Source organism: Galleria mellonella, unplaced genomic scaffold, assembly GCF_026898425.1.
Source record: "Galleria mellonella isolate WM207_F2 unplaced genomic scaffold, CSIRO_AGI_GalMel_v1 utg352, whole genome shotgun sequence".
Classification (NCBI taxonomy): domain Eukaryota; kingdom Metazoa; phylum Arthropoda; class Insecta; order Lepidoptera; family Pyralidae; genus Galleria; species Galleria mellonella.
The window spans coordinates 563,236-578,288 of record NW_026442084.1 but is presented as its reverse complement, the minus strand read 5'-3'; the positions used below and the strand labels follow the sequence as shown (position 1 = coordinate 578,288).

The 15,053-nt window shown below is 35.1% G+C and overlaps 1 protein-coding gene across 22 annotated transcripts in view; it reads left to right on the top strand.

The window, feature by feature from the left end:
• The window catches only part of LOC113511379 (zinc finger protein 628), a 154,366-nt gene that overhangs the window by 45,782 nt on the left and 93,531 nt on the right, over positions 1 to 15,053 (top strand). Inside the window, exon 1 of one of the 22 annotated variants that reach the window (XM_052897023.1) lies at positions 2,754 to 2,980. The exons of the other annotated variants lie outside the window; for them this stretch is intronic. The gene's annotated coding sequence lies outside the window, so the exon portion shown is untranslated. Of the gene's footprint in view, positions 1 to 2,753; positions 2,981 to 15,053 lie in introns of those variants that run through there. 22 annotated transcript variants of the gene reach the window in all.

The following is a 15,053-nucleotide window of genomic DNA, read 5'->3' as shown; positions in this document are numbered from 1 at the left end:
TTTTTGATAATTTCTACGAGAATAGGAATGAATGAATAAATGAAATTGGATTAGAAACATTTACAGAAGAGTGAGAGGAAATAGAAAGAGAAACCAAACAACGTTACAAGTATGTTTAGGTATTTTATCAATGTTTGTATGTAATTGAATTTTTATAAAAAAAATATATGTATATAATTTTATTATATAATCGGCCATCGAGTATTTCTGCATATCCCACGGATTAATAGCTAGCGAACGTCTATAGCGTTAATCTGTCTTTTGTACAATAATTTATTGGTATTAAAGTTTAAATAAATAAACTAAACATCTCGTTTGGGTAATTTTTTAAATTATTTATTAACACTTCATTGCTTTCTTTTGTTTTTCAATCCATCCATTCAAGGACCTAAAGAAAATAGGTCGTATTAATAAGCTCGTCATTTTAATCATTCATTGATGATTTCTCATCAGGCCTCTTAAACTGTTATAAAGGACAGTCCTGAGCCACCATCATCTATTAGCTCTTTTCAATATATTTTAGGTTAACGTTCCATCTGATAAACGATTGCATTTGTCTGTATTCTATTAACATTCCAGAATGTTTTATTTATTTAAACTTACCTATTTTTAAAACACATTAATGCTATAAATGTGAACAAAAAAAAATATTTTGCGTATGTGATCATAATTAAACCTTGACTATAGATGCGGCGTCGGAGCTTTTTTTTCCCTCGCGCCACTGGGGTTATCGCTGGAAAAGTGGTGGATTTTTCAAAATTTTATCGTCGTACGCAATAGAGATAACGGCACTAGTGATGCACCGAGAAATGCATAATCGATATATTGATTGTATTATAATCTATATTAATTAAATAAATGTCTCATATTTAATTCATATAGTTATTTAATTAGAACATTTTTGGTATAAACTGAAATTTTATACCTTTTTTTCATTTAGAAATATTGGGTAGTAACACTTCCTAAACGACTAACTACTTTTTATAAAAAAATACGACTGTCCCATAGATAGATAGATACTCTTTATTGTTTTCTCCAAAAGGTTACAATAGTACATCTATTATAAATATAAACAATTATATAGGCCCATAGTGAGGCATTAATGGATTATTATGCTGGTAAAAGTTAGAATAATAAAAGTACAAGAGATTGTACGAAAATCGTCGATATGAGTACCATATTTATTTTATATTATCTCTAGATGGAGTCTAAATTTCTATTTCTTACAAATCACACATAATCGTTCGATACACGCCAAAAGCGTTGGGCCACTGCTTGTTTTTTATACTGAATTCATCAAGGCTATGTATCAAGTTAAAATTCTGGACATATGTACGTCTTACATATGCGTTTACATGCATACTTTATAAAAGTAGTTATAAGGGAAAACGTATGCGCCGAATGCTTTCTGACATTATCCAAAACAGATATTCCAATCATCAGTGTTTCTAGTAGAAGGTTAACCCTACTAGCAAGAATTTACATAACGTGGTTGTTACTTGGCAACCTTTCTTCTCCAATAGTTGTTGGTTGCTTTACGAACATAAAAAAAAAACATTATTTTCCTTTCTACTTACGTAAAAAGTTTTTGATCTAAAAATTGGATTGTGTTTCTTTTAAAATTTGGAATGGTAATTAAGCTGACGCCCACTAATTTCTTAAACAGTGGTAACGATGGTCGCTATTGAAACCACTCCCCTGGAAGCCTTTGTTTAGCAGTGGATAGTTAACGACAGATATAGTATTAAGATCTAATGTATCATAGTAATAAAAAAGTTTGTATTTTAGAAGGAAAAGATTTACATAATTTGACAATTTACACTTTCCATAACAACTCAATATTATTTCACTGGTGGGCATAGGACTTTATGCGTCATAAAAGGAAATTAGGATTCTGTGCAAAGTGCGGGAGATATATGTGGTAGTAGTAGCAGGCCGGGCAGCTCGATATACGATTTTATTTCGAGTTGTCCTGCTCTTCTTCTTCTTTTATAGGCTCCATTTCCTATCGAAGGGTGACGATCATTATGGCGATCTTAATTTTGTCTATCGCCTTCCTGAAAAGGGACCTGGTGCCCATACCAAAACACTGCCTTAGGTTTTTAAACGGCATTTTTCCAATGTCCAGCACACCTGAATATTCTTCTGTGTTATTTCCTCATCTTATTTCGATATATTCAGTAATAGAGATTAAAGAACTATAGTAAATAAAACTAGTCATATTATTTGTATAACATCATAATAAGTAACTAATTAGTAAGTTTTTGGATTTGTTAACACCAAATATTATATTTTAAGTTCTAAATAAAGCATGAATCAGTATACGGAGAATTAGTAATATCATCTCAGTCATTATCTGTCCACTGCTGAATATAGGTCTCCACCGTAGACTACCAAAAGGAAAAATATGGATATTAATAATAAATAAATATTACAATTATATATATATGCTTTCAGATTTTAATATTTTTTTTTTGTAATAGAATATATCTGCAGGATATATAATACAAATCTGGAATATAATATAATCTTAGTGCTTTGACATATTACTTAAAACGTATTCAAACGCATACAGTTATTACATAAATATATCTTGTACAAGTAATAAATAAGTAGAGCTTAACTTAATTAAGTTAAAATACTTTAACAAGCTATTTTACTATAAATATATTCAATCATTACGCAACGATCTTGACTACAACTTAAAGTAAATTGTGTCACTTCACTAGTTTATAAACTAGAGCAACCAACAAGATGGCCGCTAACAAAACAACACACGCGCGAAAACGTTACAAATTAAAAAGCGTTCTTATTTTTTTCACCCTAAAGCACATAGTCCGTTATGAAACAGTTGGTTTTTAAGGCATATGGTGTATAAGTAAAAATGTATTTTTTAGTTATAAAAAAGATAATAATAATGTGTGTTTTAAATGGAAAATTTTATAAGTCGCCGCGGCGCTGGGCGGTTGTTGCGATCGAGGTAAAAACTTTATTATTACATAACAGGACATTTTTTTTTATTTTTCTTTTTTCATTCGCTACATTTTTTATGTTGTATTCGATCTTTAAATGTTTTAGACAGAGAATATAAAAAACGCCTATTGATATTATTTTAAGTAGGAAGAGATTTATTTAGCTTGCTTTCTTTACCTATTATACTTTTTTTATTCTGTTTTTATTGTTTTTTATTAAATATTTAAGAGTTTATAATAATATATTTGAAAATAAAAAGTTGTTATTGCGCTGAAAATGACTAATCATGATGTAATAATTTGACTCAATGCGTTGTAATTTTTTATTACTGTTCTTAAACGCAATACGTTTGATTTTTTTTTTTGCAATTCAATTAACACAGGCACAGGGACAACAATTAACAAGTCTATCTCATCCTTAATTTATTATTAAATGCGCAATTGTCTGGACTGGATATATTATCAGTATTTATTTATGTCTAGAAAAGGTATTTACTATCATATTTTATAAATGCATTCGAACCAAGTCACAAACAACAGCAAATATTCTTAAATATGTTTTTACTTATTATAAGAAATTATACATAACTAGTTTTTACCCGCGACTTCGTCCATAGTAGGTAAATGGGCATACTAATCTTCATTCATCATCGTCATCATATCAGCCTTTAACTGTCCACTACTGAACATAAGCCTCCCCCTTGGGGAGTTTTGGGGGTTTTTCCAGTAGTTGCCACGCTTGTCAGGCTGCTTGGTAACCATAGATTTTGGAGATGTTTTATGAGGGATTCTACTGCGCATTCCTCGTCCTCCCTTAGTTGCCTCTTACGACACCCACAGGAAAGGAAGAGATGGCCTATTCTATGCCGGGACCACACGGAATGACTGCATATCACACAGCTAGTCTTCATTGCTGGCAATATATTATCAGGTCGATTACCACGTGGTGGCCAACAGCCACCATGGTTAATTCCTAGCAAATTCGCCATGATATCAAAACTCATATTACAAACGCATATTAAAGGCATATTCTTTTTTAAAATACCGGCAGCACACCTGCAATGGCGTTGGTGTTGTGGGTGATCATGGGCGGCGGTAATCACTTACCATCAGGTGAGCTGCATGCTCGTTTGCCCCCTGTGTTGTAAAAAAAATATCATTGATTTTAATCCATAAAGGAAGTTGTCGCGTTTAAGGATTTAGTGTACAATGGAATAGTCTTTCCCGTAATGTGTTTCTGTCGACTTTGGATCCTTAGCACGTACCGTGAAAAATATTTAGTGAGCCGGCATAGTGCGACCAACCGTCGAGAGTGGAGCGTTCTCTTTTCGGTTCATCTTATTCATGAGCCATGAAGACGAAGGTTATTAACCAGTTCGTGTTGCCAATGAAGACTTATGAAACCGAAACGTGGACCTACACGGTTGCCCGTATGTACAAGTTACAAATTACTCAGCGAGCTATGGAGAGGAGCTATGCTCCTATGCTCGGAGTTTCTTTGCGTGATAGAATCCGAAACGAGGATATTAGCAAAAGAACCAAGGTAACTGACATAGGCCGAAGGATTAGCAAGCTGAATTGGCAATGGACTGGTTACATAGCTCGAAGAGCTGACAACTGATGGGGAAGAAAGGTTTTTGAGTGGTGACCCCTTACTAGCAAACGCAGTGTAGGGCGACCCCCCATTAGATGGAGCGATGAGCTCAAATGCTTTACAGGAAGTCAACGGATGCAGATGGATTAGGACCGTTCCTTATGTCAGTCAATGGAGAGGCCTATCACGATGATGTGGTCACATGTAGTGCTATAGTAAAAAAAACTACCGAACAGGCGTTCCCAAACTTTTTTTACATAGTTATTTATTACATAGTTTGCGGCGCACTTACGAGTTTAATATTTTGTTTCGACGCCTTGTATTCGTTAGTACTCGAAAGAAGGTATAAGGATATTAGCAAAAGAGGCACAAAAATTAAAACATCTGCAATATGAAGCTGACTTTTTATACTTTCATTGACACGCGAGAGATATTTATAATGTTAAAACAAAACAAAGGCACTCCGGGAATGCCGACAGAAATGATAACTTGAACAATTACTAATTAATTTTTGTATTTTTTTAAATCGTTTGAGGTGTCGGTTATGGTAACTGTCGCGAATTAAATGAAATTTTTCTCATCTTAAAAACTGCCACCATGCATTTATATCTATATATGTACATACACAATATATGTAGATACTTACATACAGCGGTGTCAGTTACGGTAACGGTGACAGTGTCGCGATTTCAATGTTTTTTTCCCAAATCTCAAAAAATGTCCAAAGGGTCAACGAAGTTTTCTCTTCAAAAAATTTACAAAATACATACATCTATAATATAACGGGGCATCAGAGATCCACGACAGATACTTTCAGAGATCCGGGAACCCCTGACCTAGACAGTTTCGACATCAGGGGTGCCACCTATATATGAATGGTGGACCGTATACTGGTATAGTCAGTTAGCCATTGTAGTAAACGTAACCCTCGACTTGCTTTATTTCGTAGAGTATATTTGAATTCAACGTCGTTTTTAATTTGTCTTATTTTTCGCGACTTACTTTGATTTTTTTTTTTTAATTATTTTCCATGTACAGACATCATCTAGTAACAATTTTATTATATTTGTGAGTAGCTTATTAGGATATACTTTATAAATGAGCTATTCAGTTACTTATCAGTCTTATTGGAAAAAGAACTTAAATATTAGTTCTCCTATTCTCCAACAGATGTCAGAAATGTACCGACTAATAAATTTGTCTGATTAGAAAAAGTAATTGAAATTAAATCAGTCAAATGGAAATAGTATAATTTGGCATTAGTATATTAGTATGTATTCATTTACACACATATACTAAAGAGATTGTTGAGTGACTGTATGACTGATCCCATATATCACCGCACAGACGAAACCGCTGAATCTAGAATCTTGAAATTTTGCAAATGGGTTCTTTATATAGCGTATGTGAATAATATAATATAATAATATTTCTTTATTTATAGATTACAAAGATCCATTTTTGTTAGTAACAATTGACTTAAACTATGTTAGTAGAAAAAAAAATACAAAATTCATTTTATGGCCCCTATCCTATAATAATTTTGACCCACAATGAGAGGATCGGGCTATCGTATTTATTACATAATGCCCTCAGAATGCTGTTACTGCTGCCACGCAATCGGTATAAAAGAGATGCGATCCGTTTGCGTCTTATAGCATAGAAGTCATCTGTCCATGCCGCTGCAAACATTGTGGATGCATAATAAGAAAGGAATTTGGAAAATTCAACCACTAAAGGGGTGAAATGGGGGTTGAAAGTTTGTATGGAATTTCGTCAGTTTACAAAGTTAAACACGTGAAATTTAAGATTCAGACTCATATTTCAAAACAAAATCTTCCAGAAATTTAATACTACGCACGAACAAAGTCGCGGGAAATAGCTAGTAAATAAATAAAAATCTTTTTAATAATATTAGCCATAAATTTTTAATAATATTTAACCTAACGGTTAGCTAGTAGAGAATGCCATATGGCATTAAGCTCGCCACTTGTACAAAGTTTTATTGTGCAATAAAGAATAAATAAATAAATAAAATATTATTTATTTTATTAATATTCTCGTCGGTGTAATTACCTTCTATCTACAAATGTTTTGTAAAAAAAATATAATAATATGTTGTGTGGTTTAGAAGAAGTAAATGGAGAGAATGGCATAGACAGCAACGGCGCCAAATTATAATTTATTTATATATTTAATTTCATTTTTTATTAAAGAAAAACTAACAGCTAAAAGATTTCCTAATAAAAAAAAAAAACAGTAAAGACAAAAAATCAATTACAGGTTTTTAAAAATAAAAACAAGATTTAACTAAATGCGTATGACATCGCTAATACGTACAAACAACTAGATTAAAACTTAAAGTACTTAAGTAAATTAATAAGATTAAAGGACCTCAAAATATGACTAGCTCTATGTATTAAACTGCTACATCTAAGATGGATGGCATAAATAAAAAAAAAATCATAAACTTAAAAAGTTTATTATATTAATAAAACAATAAATCTAACACAAAAAAACGTAATCTTAAACAATTTGTCAGCTGAACAACGCAATGTATTTATAATTGCAGCAAAAAACCCACCCTATACAGAGCAGCATAATAAAAAACGAGGAAACGAAAAAATAACAAAAAAAAAACTACTCTACTCTATGGGGTCGGCAGTCAATGATATAAAAAAAAAAAAAAACTAGGGCGGCACGCACCACCAATTAACTCGTTTTTTTTACATCTAACCGTTTAACAATTATATTTTTTTGTTTTTTTATTGGTTTAAACACGGAGTGGGGCGTTTTTTATGGCGGTTACCTTTCACAAACGTGCCAGGATTAACACTTACAACTTTTTTTTTCATTGGCCGTGGGTTGTAGGTTTTTTGACACGCAATGTTTAGACAGGGTGAGTTTTTTCTTTCTCTTTTCAAATTCAATCGTTTTGTAGAATGTTTGAGCTTCTGTTTAACGGACGATTTGTAAAGGATAAAGGGGATTTTTTATGGGACTTTTCGAAATAAATGTAAATGGTTTTTTCTCAAACGTGCTTGGAAATGTGAGCATTATTTTGACAATCTTCTTCGAGATAAATCAAAATTGCCGTACTGGCCAGATACATGCGGGCAGCGGCCGGCAATAGTTGTATGAAAATTCATATCTGTCGTGGTTTGCGGCCAAGATAAATTACTATGTAAACTCATATCCGTCCTGTAATTTAAAAATGGAATGACCTTTTACTTCGAAACATAGCTATCAAGGAGGTAACTAATAAAAATAGAAGTAACTAATAGAAAGCTGTTTATTGAAAAAAAAAACAAAGGCACATTATGGCGCGTGAAAATTTATTATTGTTCGTTATTCGTCATTGAACTTAAAAAGTAAAATTGTATTTTTGATTTCCGCGCATTGTTTGAGAAAAGTACTATGCAAGCCTTGGCCACAACTAGGCATTGATGGACTCACGTATGTATGTGTGCACGTCCATCAACGCCTCAGTTGCTGGCCGCTGCAGTAATGTACTATTAGAGTTTGCGTATAGAGTTTGGTCGTAAAGAAAGAAGGGAACATTTTTATTCGAGTGAACTTAAGCATTTTTAATAATCATTATTTTCTTAATTACCGCCCATTCGGATCGCAGTTTCAGTCAAGAAGAAAGGGCAAGAAACTCAGCTGTTGCTTTTTTACAAAGATTTAATTATATAAAAAATGAATTTGTGTGAATACGAAGTACTGAGCAGTGTCATATTATAGGGACTATATGACTACGTACGAATCCGCGGGATACAGCTGAATTAATTAAAAATACATAAGTATTCCTGAGTGGCGACCCCGTACGAGCAAGCGCAGTGTAGGACGACCCCCCACTAGATGGAGTGACGTCGCCAAATGCATTGCATGGAGTCAGTGGATGCAGGTGGGTCTGAACCGTTTTCTATGGCAGTCTACGAGAAAGGCTTATGTCCAGCAGTGGACGAATAATGCCTAAAATGATAATAATGATGAAATAAGTATTCAAGAGGTGGGAAACAATCCAACAACTTTGCAGAAGGAACAAGTCAATGACGACAAGTCACTATACAAATGTAAAGAGTTAATTTTTGTACCACTAAAACTTTCAATAAGCAAGCGTAGGTTATCGATCACACAGTACACAAACAGACAGACAAGCGCGCTCTGTTAACATTTACCTGTCACGAAATAGTGCCATCAATAATGCTCTCTAATGTGGAGGTGGACTTCGTTTGAATATTTATTATTAGATAATTAAAATTTTGAAATACTAATATTTGTGTATTGGTTTGAAGGGTGGGCAGTATGGCAGTAAATTTACAGAGTACAGAGGAAGAACACCTGAGTCGTCAAGAATGGCAATGCATGGGTTTATGGGGAATCATGGGCGAAACAGTATACTCTGCTATGTCCATGGTACTGCTCATGTCTATAGGCGACGGTTACCACTTTCCATCAGGTGGCCATACAGGAGCAGTACCATGGACATAACAGAGTATACTGTTTCGCCCATGATACCCCCATGCGTTTCCATTCCTGAGGACTCAGGTGTTATACCTCTGTACCCTGTAAATTCACACCATATCCCACCTTTCAAACCGAAACACAGCCATGTAAACACAACTGCTTCACGGTAGAAACGCGAACGGGACAGAGGTACCCAAGCAATCGACTTTTGTACAAAGATGGCAAACAAACATACAGCTAGTCTGATGATAAACGATCACTGTAACCTAAGGACTAGGGGTGTCACGTACCTGTTGCCGACGCTGAAGAACCCTCAATATACCCTTTTTAAGAACCCCAAACTGCAGTCTGTAGGGAAAACCTCGACAGGGAGTTCATTCCACAGTTCATGGGAGAAAATTTCTCTGGGTCCGCATTGTACGTAATATAATATTTATGTATATATTATACGCGTATATTGAATAATCAATTAATATATCGGGTATTGTACAAAAGTCGATTGCTTGGGCACCTCTGTCCCGTTTGTGTTTCAACCGTGAAGCAGTTGTGTTTGCATGGCTGTGTTTCGGTTTGAAGGGTGGGATATGGCGTGAATTTACTGGGTACAGAGGAATAACACCTGAGTCCTCAGGAATGGCAACGCATGGGGAGTATTATGGGCAAAACAGTATACTCTGTTATGTTCATGGTATTGTTTATGTCTATAGGCGACGGTTACCACTTTCCATCAGGTGGGCCGCCAGCTTGTTTGCCATTCTAAGTTGTATACATACAACATATATGCTTTATTACACCCACACTTACGAAAGCCTATTCCTTATAAATCGAGCTACAACTTAACCCTTCACGGTTATTCCAAAAATGATTAAAAATAGGTCGCGGTGCGTGAGCGGCCAGTCATTATGGCCCTCTATTATAAGTTTTTCGAACCCGTCGCGTGCTCCTGTCGGGGTTGCTAGTTAATTTTTAAGTTAAACCACTTTTTCAACCGAACTAACTACAAGTCTGAGTTAAAAAATTTGTCTACATCGTACAAGTAGTACTGCTTGATTAACAAGTCACATACTGCGGTTTTTCTCGCGTGAAATAATATTCACTGTAATTAAGGAACAAATTACAAACAAACAACATTCAGGAATATTGAAAATTGTTTAATTATTTTATTACCAAACTATAATTGGGGTAACTCTGTCCCACTCGTAGTGGTAACCATCGCCTAAAGACATGAACAGTACCTACTATGAACGTAATAGAACGTGACATAATACTGTATACTGCTTCGCATATCATGTGCATTGCCATTTCTGTGGGCTGTTTTTTTTTGCAACTTAGAATGGCAAACAAACTGCCGGACCACTTTATGTGTCATGGACATAACAAGAGTCTACTGTTTCACCCATGAAGCCCATCATGCGTTGCCATTTCTGAGGACTAAGGTGTTATTCCTCTGTACCCTGTAAATTCACTGCTATATCCCACCCTTCAAACCGAAACACAGCCATGCAAACACAACTGCTTTATGGTTGAAACACGAATGGGACAGAGGTACCCAAGCAAACGACTTTTGTACAAAGTCTCCCTCTGGTAAAGTAAATATATATTTTTATTCATTTATTTATATCTATCGGTGTAAGCAGACAATTTTTGTACAAAATCTCCCATTAAACAATTTATTTTTTAAACATTTGTTTTTAATGGATTGAAACTCAAATTACACTAAATCGATTTTTAAAACTTTTTTTACTTATAAAAAGCTACATTACTACCAATTACGATACGCCGTGTGGTCCCGGCACCGAATGGACGACCCCCTTCATTCCCATGGGTGTCGTAAGAGGCGACTAAAGGAACTTAACTCTTGAGGGATGGGCATCAACGTCCCTCCTAAAATATCACTAAAGCCTAACTGCGGTTGCCGGGGGGAAAGGGATTGTTAGCAATGGAGTTTGACAGCCCTATTGCTAGCGATATGCCCTATTAGGTCGACCTCCACGTGGTTCCCTCTGGAAACTACCGTGAACAATTCTTGTTGAATTCGTCACGATGGGCTAACTGACCTGCTTCATCCTCACCTATCATCCTTCACTAGTGCCTCGCCGGTGTAGACCGCGCAAGCGGGGTTACCATTTCATTATTATCCGTTAAGAACTGCGGTTGCCAATCTGCCTGCCAAGCGTTACAACTGCTGGCAAAACTGCCCGATAGGGGGAGCTTTTGTTAAGCAGTGGACAGTTAATGGCTGATATGATGGATCATCGTATCGTATGATACTATTATCTAGTAATACAGACTATTTTTTTTTCTTATTTAAGAGTTTTCTGTGGTCCAGGCAACTCAATAATGCATTCTCATCCAGCCAGTTCTATCTTAGGCCATATCTTTGACTTCCCTACATGACATAACACCTACTGTTTACACTAGGTGTAAGACATATTTTATGTATTTATTATATGTATATATTTATTTATTTCATATATTATGTGTATGTCTATATTTGTCTAATTATATGTTTATATCATATGAATATATATAGTATTTCTTTATTTTTTTTTCTATTCAATAATGCACTACTTATTTTTCGGTTTGCCCAATGGTTGACTGGTAGAGAACACCGTCCGGTATTAGGTCCGCCAAATGTACACAGAATTTTACTGTACATTAAAGTTTAAATAAAGGAAACACAGACAATATGTTTTTAAAAATAAAAATTAGAGCTCTTCTATTTACCCGAGCGGAGCCGGGGCGTGTCGCTAGTGAATGATAGACGCAAGAAACGTCAATTTACAACGCGGTTTCTTTTGTGAGCCCCTTGTATTGATTCTCAGTAATCATTGTTGTTGGCTGAATATTTTATGGCGGGGTTATTTAACGAAACACGATTATGATTTATAGTTCCTGAGCCAATAATTACTCTTGTTATATAACTAGCTTTTACACGTGACGTTACTTAGTTTTTTTTTAAATATATATAATCTTGCCATGTGGTCCTGGCATAGAATGGACCACCCCTTCCTCTTCTGTGAGTATCGTAAAGTAAGTGAGTTCACCACCGTACAACCCGCCATAAACTAAAATTTCATCCCAACCATCTGGACGAGTGGCGGTCCTCCACCGTGAGTTTTTCAAGGCACTTTCTTCCACGCACAACCACTCTTTGTAATCAACTTCCAGCAGCAGTATTTCCGAACCGATACGACAACATAACTTTCAAGAAAAGAGTATATTCCTTTTTAAAAGGCCGGCAGCACACCTGCAATGCCGTAGGTGTTGTGGGTGACCATGGGCGGCGGTAGTCACTTACCATCAGGTGAGCCGCATGCTCGTTTGCCCCCTGTGTTGTAAAAAAAAGCCGATTAAGGATTTAATAGCCGAGAGATGAACAACTGCGTTTCTCTTTAAACATCACCAAAGTTCGACTGCAGTCGCTAACCCGATTGCCAAGCTAATGTTCATCATCGCTGATAGAACTCAAATTTGTAAAGATGCTAATAATTTGAATTGATAGCAATGAACACTGTCAGGTCGACCTACACACGGCCCCCCTGGAAATCATCGAAATTAGTTCTTGATGAGTTTGTCACGATGAGTCAAGAGACTTGCTTTCATCTTTACCAATCATCCTTCAATCGTATACTGATAGCAAAATTTCCTGACTTTACTTAGGTTTTGTCTTTAATTTTCATTCCATATAAGACAAAAACTAAGTAAAAAATTACATAAGTAATATCTAGCTAGACTGTAGACCTTTCTCAAAGACTATACACAGAACGGTCCTGAGCCACCTGCATCCACTGATGTTCTGTAACACATTAGAATTCGTAGCTCTATTTAGTGGGAATAGCCCTCCACTGCATTTATCTGTAGGGAGTCGCTCTCTTTCCCAATAAAACTTACCAGCAACACGATTAAAATACCACCATTCCCACATTCCTTAAAAAAAAAGAACAAATTTATTATACCAGAACAATCTAGTTTTACGGCGGCCAAGTACTTTATCTAGCATCTTGTCTATTCTCATAGACAACAAAGCAACCCTTTGAAATGGCTACACGAAAAAACACCCAACCGGTTTCCCATGCGTTTGTTTTATTCACACGTTGAAAACAAAAAAAAAATCACTGCAGATTATTAGTACTTTTGTAAAGGTATTTTCTAATGTATTCAATCAGAAATGAATTTGCATATTGTGAAGGGTCAAACGGATCGCTTTTGTGCATTTTTTTTAATGTCAAGAGCGGAACAGATTCAATGATAAAACAGAAACTAGTGTTGTGTTACATCCGGTTTTGGGGGACTAATGAAATTTTTTTTATACAACCTAGAATGGCAAACAAGCTGATGGTCCACCTGATGGAAAATAGTAACCGGCGCCTATAGACATGAGCAGTATCATGGACATAACAGAGTATACTGTTTCGCCCATGATATCCCCTATGCATTGCCATTCCTGAGGACTCAGGTTTTATTCCTCTGTACCTTGTAAATTAATTGTACCCTGTAAGTTCTGTTAATATTAAAATTTCATATCGTCAATATAAATGATTATAATAAACTTTTGTATCATCATCATCGTCATCATCAAATCAGCCGTTAACTGTCCACTGCTGAACATAGACCTTCTCCTATTTTGGGGATTTTGCCAATAGTTGTCATGCTTGGCAGGCGGATTAGCAGCCGCAGTTAGGCCTTATATATAAATTAGAAACCTAATAAAAACAATAAATTTATATGAATAAATTATTTTAAAACAGAAGTCTTAAATAACTTGGCACATGAAATTTTAGATATAAAACTAAAACCAAACAGTATTAATTACCTTGATCCCTTCTGAAATAAAAAATTAAATAGAATTAAGAAATATTAAAAGTTTAAAATATAAATAAACTAGCTGACTCGGCAAACATTGTTTTACCATATACATTATTTTTAGAACTATACATGAAAATTTATCCTACTACAATTATTATATTGGATTGCTATTTTGCAATCCTATTGCGAAATATAAAAATCGCGATTAAAAAACAGGAGTTGATTGTAAAACGGTGAAAATTTGAGGTTGTATGTATTTTTCAATGCTAAATCATAATAAAATAAAAATGGATAAATTTGTCAAAAAATAAAAAAAAAATTTGGGGAGGGTCACCCTTATCATTGGCGGATATGAAAAATAGATGTTGGCCGATTCTCAGACCTACCCAATATGCACACAAAATTTCATAAAAATCGGTAAAGCCGTTTCGGAGGAGTTTGGTAACAAACACCGCGACACTAGAATTTTATATATAAGATATACAAAATAATTTTATATACAATGACCAGTGAAGTTCTTGCTCAATTAGTAGTAGCACTGGCTCTGGCATGCTATAGATGGTGCGGGTTCGAAACCTACCCGCTTCGAAATTAATCAATCACTCAATAATTATTGGACTCAATTAATATTCAATATAATTTCATATATGGATGACATTTTTACTATATCAACATATTTTTATTGCAAAAATTTGCAGTGAATTACCAAAATTATTTCTGTACCATATTTGTAAGGAATGTACCAGAGGGAGACTTTGTACAAAAGTCGATTGCTTGGGTACCTCTGTCCCATTCGTGTTTCAATCGTGAAGCAGTTGTGTTTGCATGGCTGTGTTTCGGTTTGAAGGGTGGGATATGGCGTGAATTTACTGGGTACAGAGGAATAACATCTGAGTCCTCAGGAATGGCAACGCATGCGGGGTATCATGGACGAAACAGTATACTCTGTTATGTGCATGATACTGCTCATGTCTATAGGCGACGGTTACCACTTTCCATCACGTGGGCCATCAGCTTGTTTGCCATTCTAAGTTGTATAAAAAAAAAGAATGGCAATAAATTTATTATTATTAAAAAAAAATTGGTGGAATTGCAGTTATCAACACTAACAATACCTAAAATCCTTTTTATATTAAGTCAGATGACCGTTCTGCTCTCTACTGCCTCCTACTGGGTTTATTTTTGAACGTGATGAAAACCATTCTGCC